Source organism: Bos grunniens, chromosome 3 (genome assembly GCF_055505025.1).
Source record: "Bos grunniens cultivar Pamir isolate PY7600 chromosome 3, Bosgru_T2T1.0, whole genome shotgun sequence".
Lineage (NCBI taxonomy): Eukaryota > Metazoa > Chordata > Mammalia > Artiodactyla > Bovidae > Bos > Bos grunniens.
This window is the reverse complement of record NC_141167.1, coordinates 120755715-120763576: the sequence shown is the minus strand read 5'-3', so window position 1 is coordinate 120763576 and position 7862 is coordinate 120755715.

Below are 7862 nucleotides of genomic sequence, written 5' to 3'. Positions count from 1 at the left end.
AAAAGGTGAAGGGCTGGAGATGCAGCTTCTAGACAGCCCAATGGATATAAGATTGTCAAATAATAATAATAATATTAATAATAATAAAAACTTAAATATTTGGATTTTTTTTGGTCATGTCAAAGGAAAAAAGTGAAATGTATATGCAGCAGTCAGGTTAAAGGAGCCTTTGGTGTGTCTTCCCTTCCACCCAAAGTCCTGAAAATAAGCAGAACCCTGAGGCCTCACAGGGGAAGGGGATGACCTCTCCCTACCAGGGAGAAGGCAAGTACAGGAGGTGATGTGTGGCCAGCAGTCAGAGATGTGGTGGGGGCTGGGGGTGTGGGGAGGGCTGGCCAGCCCCTAAGGGCAGGGTGGCGGGGAACAGATGTTAAAGAGTCCTGGGAAGACCCCTTGCAACAAAAAGAAAGAGACGATTGCAATTTGCCCTCAGCTTGCAGTAGCTTTTAAAGCAGCAACGTTCAGAGGCTTTGGGAAGTCCCACCCTAGGCTACAGGTCCCATGATGCTATAGGCCAGAGTTCAACATTACTCAGAAGAGGGAGGGCAGACTTGGCAACTCTGTAGGGGTTAGAGAAAGTTAAAGCATGTTACTCAGTCACGAGTTAGAAATGAGGTATACAATAGCTCCTGGATTTGTGGTGGGCAGAAACCCCCCACACTTACTCACCTCGTTTCTGCTATCACCACAGCTGCAGGGACTGAACTACAGTCTAATGTAGGGGAGGGCATTTCCTTGGAATGAAACCTCCTGTGGACTGAGCAATGCACACAGGCCCCCTCAAGCAAAGGTAAGAAGCTGGAAGAAGTCGGTCTCTCCCTTTTACCCGCACTCAGGGGAGACACACTATTTACGCTCTCAAAAGCCAATGTTACAACAAAGTCTTAGGCTCTCTCCTTCTCCCACTCTGAACTGTTTGCAGTTTTAAACACAACCAGGCTGGTCCCCTCTCCTCTCAGAAAGTCTACGCCTTACGGAGAACGTGTAGGATCAGAACCAAAGATGTTCTGATTGTAGGCACCTCCAGCTGCCTACAACCACAGCCTTTCCTAACAGGACTGTCATTCTGCTTCTCAAAGTGCTTTCCCTTCCTGTGCTATTGTTCAGACTTAGAGACCCTTTGGGACCAGGTAGGAGCACAGAGTCTTCTCTCCCCTTGGCTCTGTCCTTTTCAATTCAAAGGAGATCCCAATTTTAAAGAAGTGTTTGGATGTCTTCTCCTGGAAACAACACTGTACCCAACTGTCTGCCTGCAGACTTCTTATATCACGCGAGAGAGCTCAATGTCACTGCCAAGTCACGAAAGAAGCCTTAAGCTGCTTTTGTGAGGTTGTGGCTGGCTCAAAACAATGATGAACAAGTAAACAAACCAAGCTCGGGGGAACTTTGCATCACACTTCAATGTTTTGCTTGCTTTTTTTTTTATAGAAAATTAGTTTTGGGGTCTGAACCTTCTGACAGTGTCCTGGGTTTGAACTAGAAGGTGACCCTGGGTGGCACGGTCCTGTACAGAATGGGCTGATTCAGGGTCAGAAAGGATCATTACGGGACCGGCCCTGCCCTGCCCACCCTCGGAGCTTCGCTTCCGCGACAGCGGAGGTCCGTCACGTATGGTCTGTCTTCCCACAACTGTTTCAAGTGATGTTATCTTTAATAGTCTTGTTACCTGCTTCCTGACCTATCTAGTACTTTGAAAAGTCACATAATATTAATATCACTTTTATATAATGCCAGAATAGGATTACTGGTAAAGCTGTCATAAAGTTCTGCAACCTGATCATTTTTTGATAGAATATGAAGAACAATAAATTTCTTTTCCCTCTCCCATTTTCTGTGTCTTATCAATAGTAAACCAAAACAATGAATTACTCAAGTCTCCAGAGCCCATACGTAGAAACATTCTGTAACAATACAGCTCTACGGAAGAATAAAAGAAGGTCTTTCGGGTCTTCATGTACTCTTGCTCTTAAAAATGCTCATTCTTTACGAGTGACAGAACAACTAAATAGCATCTGAACTCACACTGGTGGTACTTGTTCTCGCTGTAAGTGTTGGATAAAGGGAAATAAAAGACTCCTACTCCTATCTTTTGCCACACTCTCTCTAAATTTCCCAGCAATTCCAAGAATATCACTGCCACACTGAGCAACTCTATGCATCTTTACAGAACCAGCAGAGTGAAACTAAATAAATCTCTTTCCCAAAGCTAGGACGACCAACAAGACTTCCTTCAAAAGTGGAGACTATAGAGGCGGAAGGAGAGAGGGGAGAGGAAGAGTAGAGAGACAAATGTAAAGCTTTTTCCAAATTTCAGCGTTTTCTCCTTATTTCTGCTGCTTGTGTGGAAAACATAAGAATAAACAATGCAGTGTCTTTGGTATCCAAACGGAACCCCACTTAGGTTCTGAGAGAAGGGTCACCTACTGAAAAATAGCCTTTCTGGATACAGAGTCTATATCTGAACTTGGGAAGCCAAGAAAGTCTGTCCCACAGTCTGGCCAGAAAGGGCTCTTAACTGTTCCTAAACCACATCATTTCTCATTCAAGACAGCCCACCAAGAACAATACTTTCGGCAGTCTCACTAACCGGTCTCTAAAGGTCACACCATCACACGTGTCGGGTGAGCTGGTTGGCTTTCAACTTCTTGATCTGGTTTTCTTCTGTTTGCATTTTTGGTCAAGACAGAATTCGCCTTTATATGAGAAAAGGAAGTGAGGTTTTAAACTGCTGTGCTACCTGCACAACATTCAATAATGTGACAGAGGGTGACAAAAAAATGTTTTACTTTAATTTCCTAAGATGCATCAACCACTCATTTCTCTTTTCCTCTCCAAATTAAAGGGTGTTGTCTAATTCTGTCTCTATTTCTCAACTACATACCCCAACATTCACACATTAATCCTTCTCTTAAGCTCTTGCTACATGAGAGGTAATGAATCATCAGAAGAGCCTGGCAGGGTCTGGGGGGCCCAGGCAGCCATAGGAAGGGATGGAAATGCCTCGAGGACCCTGAACTGGATAACGAATGTGTAACCTGCAAGCCACCACACACTGCACTGCAGCCCAGACCTTAGAGAGGCCAAACCCCAAACCCAAACACAGGGATGATCAAGTTTCCTTTGGCAAGACAGAGATAAGGAAACACACACACACACACACACACACACGCAATGCAATGTTTTCCTTCTAACATAATCACCTTCTTCTCTTCCCCCCACCCCTCCCTAACTCTATAAACTGTAACCTATAAACAGGATCCCAAATACATATAGCATCAGTCATGTTTATCAATCATAATAAACATTAGTTCCACTAAATGCTACAGCTAGAATTATTTCCACTATTTATAAAGTTTTTCCTTTTTATTTATTTGGTTTTTAGTTTAAACCAGCTCTGTAACAATGCTAAGCTATGCTGAGGTATTTTATGAAGGTGCCAGAAGCTAGCTGTTACCCACCAGCATTATCCTCACGGATTAAGGTATCACCATTCAAAGTGAAAAGGAAGAGAGGAAAGGAGATCCAGATTACAGAATAACATAAAATCCACGAATGTTTACTGCTTTAAGCAAAGGCTGAGGGTAGAAGAGCCTACACATGGAACTGCTTCATGAATAAGGATGTTCAGAAGAAAGCAACTTCACAAATCATATGGAAATCTGGGTATAAACTGGAAAACTGAGAAAAGACATATTCCCTGCCCTCTGGCTGGATCCGTTCAAATATCTTACTGAAAATTTCAGGGGTGTCCCATTTAAGTTCTTTAGATTAAGAAAAGTATATGGTAGAACAGGATTAGTATTAGTTTTTAATGGTGAAAGCAATTTATTTATCCTATTTTTGTCCAAGTTCGTATTTGTACTGTGTGCATAGATGGCCAGGGCTGCAATTAAACTAAATGCTTTTCACACACACATACAAAAAGGAACTCGCAATGGTTATGATCAACTGAATCCATCAATTCTTGCCCATTTGAGTCAGCTCCCTGTCCATTCTCTCTCGTTTCTTCCTATTGTAATGATTTCACTTTTCTCTTGGTAAAAGTTTTGTGAGGGTGATATGGTTTGGGAACAACTTTAGACTATGAATTACAAAGAGTTTATTTTGTAAGCCAAGTGTTTATTATATACTAATTGCAATGTTTACTATCAGGATCTACAACTTTAAAAATCTACATTAATTTCCTGTATTTGCAAACGTATCCAGCTTTCCCAGCAATTTAAATAGAAAATTTAACGTTAAAGATTGGGCTGAATTTAAATATTGTGTCAAGCAAGTATCTGTGCTTCTGCATAATATATAGACACGGTTCTCTCCCACCTTCTCTCCCACCAAATAAATGAGGGGTAATAGAACAAAATAACGTAAGAGAGAGGTATATGTGCTTTTCTTCCCAACGATGGATGAACTGTGTAGAATAAACTGGCAAGATAATCTCACTAAAAATCTTTTAATTAATCTTATTTTCCCTTTTAGAAAATGCTAATTTCTAATAATGCTACCATGAAGTACAAATCAGTATGGCCCTAAACAAAATCAAAGTTGGATGCCTTTGGTTCCATTTCTCTAGTAATAAGTTGGGCAAACTGGGATGGTATTGATCTTTCTTAACAAATAAATAAAAGAAAGTGTGTTTTATATCAAGTCATAAATGGATAGGAACAATTTTTTTTTTTAATTCTAAAAGACTGCCTATATAACTTCAGAAACATTTAAACTAACATAGCACTCAACATATTTCTTAACTCAAGAACAATAATATTGTTCTTCTGAGAAGCCCTTTTCTAGGTCTTTCTCCTCTGTCCTTTAGATTTATACAGGGTACAAAGAAAGTTTATAACCAAACTGCCCTGCCTGTGATAAGCAGGATTGAGGCAATTACATTCATCACTCCCCAGGCAGGGCCCAGTACCATGGGCAAATATAGTATCACTATAAATGCATTTGGAATTAGTCTTTGGCTTAATATGTGTTAACCAAATTCAGGAATAAAATAAAACCTGGATAAAGATTAAGGGGAAAACAAAGAAGGACCACAATGAACTGTGATGACCTACCTGGTCTTTTCTCTTAGAAGCGCAGAAACTCTACCAAACATTTCTTTTTGGCCAAATGGACTCCTTAATTTCCAGACTCTCCCATATAAGGTGGCTAAAAGTTAAGTCTGAGTACCTTAGCTTAGGAGATTCAAAGCATTTCTTGAGATGATAAAAAAGATGATACAAAGTAAAAAAGGACTAAAGGCTGAGGCATCAAGCAATATGGTCAGTAGACAATCTAGGGATGATGACGGGGATTCAATTTTAAGTTAAACACCCATCAACAAGCTGTTTTAGTGTTTCATGTATACATTTCACAACTTGTTTCTTAAATAAGAGAATAAAAGAAAAATTCTAAGAGTTACCTTTGTCTAAAGGATATATTTCTTCTTTCGAACACAGGTTTTTATGCTGGTTTTAAGTTTATCCTCACAAAGTGATCCACACTCATACCCACACAAAGGCAGAATCCCTTTATCCCAAACTGATTAGAGACTACAGACAGGGCAGGGAATAGAAGACCATTGTACTGACACTTAAAGCTTAGTATCTTTTTCTTAATATGAAAGTCGATTGGTGATCTTATTTCAGAGAGGGAGTATATCTGAGCCACACGGGGAAACAAACACACACGGCCTTTCCTTGCTCCTCCTCTTAATCCACTGGGCTTGAGTCCCTTGGGACTCAACACTTCCTTTGGTAGCGATTTGGGAAATGAATGCTACAACCTCTAACCCAGTCTGGTGGGTATCAGCATTTTCCTCCCTGAATCCTTCCTCCTAACCTACCACTCCCAAGGGAGGGACCATCCCTGTGGGCAGCTACAGTATAACTGACAGCCCTAAAATCATCTGCACAGACTAAAATTAGAGACGTCAACTCAGGAAAAGGTTAAATTCAACTACATCAGAGAAACAGAGGGATGAAGAGGAGAACAATTAGTAACTGACACTGCCATTCTATTTACACACCAAACTAAATAAACTACTTAAAAAATCAAGTTAATGTCTGCCCAGAGGATATTACAATTTACCAACATAAAAGATTAAAACAAGCAGCAACTTTTATATAAAATTAATAAAGACAAATGAAAAAAAGAAATTGTCAGTAGCATCTATCTCCTCAATGTGTCTGAACTGCACGATATAAACTAGTCCATTAGTACAGCAGCTTGCTAAAAATTGACTTTGGTTCAAGCTTAGTTAAAAAAAAAACATTAAAAAAACATACCACACATAATAACGGTGGATGGACATTTGTTATCGTTTCCCTGCTTGCAGTTCACTGATTTTAGAGGGATTTTAGGAAGGTGAAGGGTACTTTGTGAAATAAAACGGGAAGACAAAAGAAACAGAAGAAAAATTAACAAGGGAACTAAAACGTTTCTGGCCTTTTAATATTAATATGCCTGTCTCCAACTTGAATGATCACAAACAAAAACACACACTGTGTCTGTATCACTGCCTTTCCCAACACTGAGACAAATACACAGAATTCAAGCTCCCTCGTGGACACAAGCAGAGCAAGAAGAAGAAAAATCACCTGTAAGCTCTCTCTCAGCCCCAAGCTTGGAAGGGGAAAAAAGTGCAGTCATGGAACCACTGGAGATGTACACAAGCACCCACAGATGCCAGGCGGGAACCTTTAATTCCAATAAGAAGGGAGCTCAAATGAGCTGCATTGCAGCGATCCAGTCTTTGGGAATTTTTTTGGATACAGATACTATAATAACAGAACACTGACAAAAAGGGAAATCCAATCTCCAGGTTACCCTTCCTGGAGAAGGGAAACCTTCATTCCTATTCATCTCCTTCCATAAACATTTCCTTTTCATGGGCTCATTGACATCGTCTAGAAACACCCTGAAAACAATTATAGAAGCTAACTGCCTTCTACAATGAATAAAGAGATGTGTATTGCCATTTAGACCTACCTAGCAGGAGCATCACTAACAAACCAAGAAGACACGTGAGGTGTGTACAAAGTTCCTGCTCAAAGTCTTTCAAAGGTTCAACAGATCCCATATCTGGCTAATTAGTGCCTTCTCCAGTCAGAGAACCAAGGAGAGTATCAGGGTTAGAGGAACTGATAAGCCATCTACTGAAAAGGAAGTCTGTGGCTGGAGGAAAACGTGGTAACCTCACACTCTTCTCATCACACCTCTTTGGGTGATCCAAACCAATGAAAAACAGTCTAGTAGAGTTCCTTCAATAAACAAAAGAAGGGAAAAGGTTCCCAGTTTCATTTTCTTCTTTGCCAAGTAAGTTAAAGGAAGTTTGGATGAAAAACTTCCACAAAGTGGAAAAAACAAACAAACACACCGACAGTAGGAGCATTTCAGGAGATAAGAAATCAGGAGAACCACCAAGTCAGGTGTCTGCAGTAGTCTTTGCTCTTTGGAACCAAATCCTGCCCTGCAACATGCACAGCCGTTTCCATTCAAAGTAGCAGAAAGCAGCACTGTCGCACCACAGGATCTGGGCCTCAGGTCAATGATCTGGGGTGAGTGAGAGCTACAGTTCAGCAGGAATTCCTTCCTACACAAAAGTGCTCCAAAGGCACCACCTGATGCGGGGGAGGGGGCGTGTGTGGAGTGGGAGTGTTTGCACACACTGCCTTCAGCTTCTGCACCAAGCCTCTTGCATAAGTGGCAAAAGAAAATAATTTTCTAGCACCTCTGTAAGAGTCATCAAGGATAAGGAAACCGGCAAGAACATTCCCCGCAGTTAAGAGCGTAAGTCCCCCCTCACCCTAAAGCCCTCCCACCCCACAGTGTGGGAGCTCGCTGAAACAGGATCCAGGAGCGAGAGATAAACATGTCCA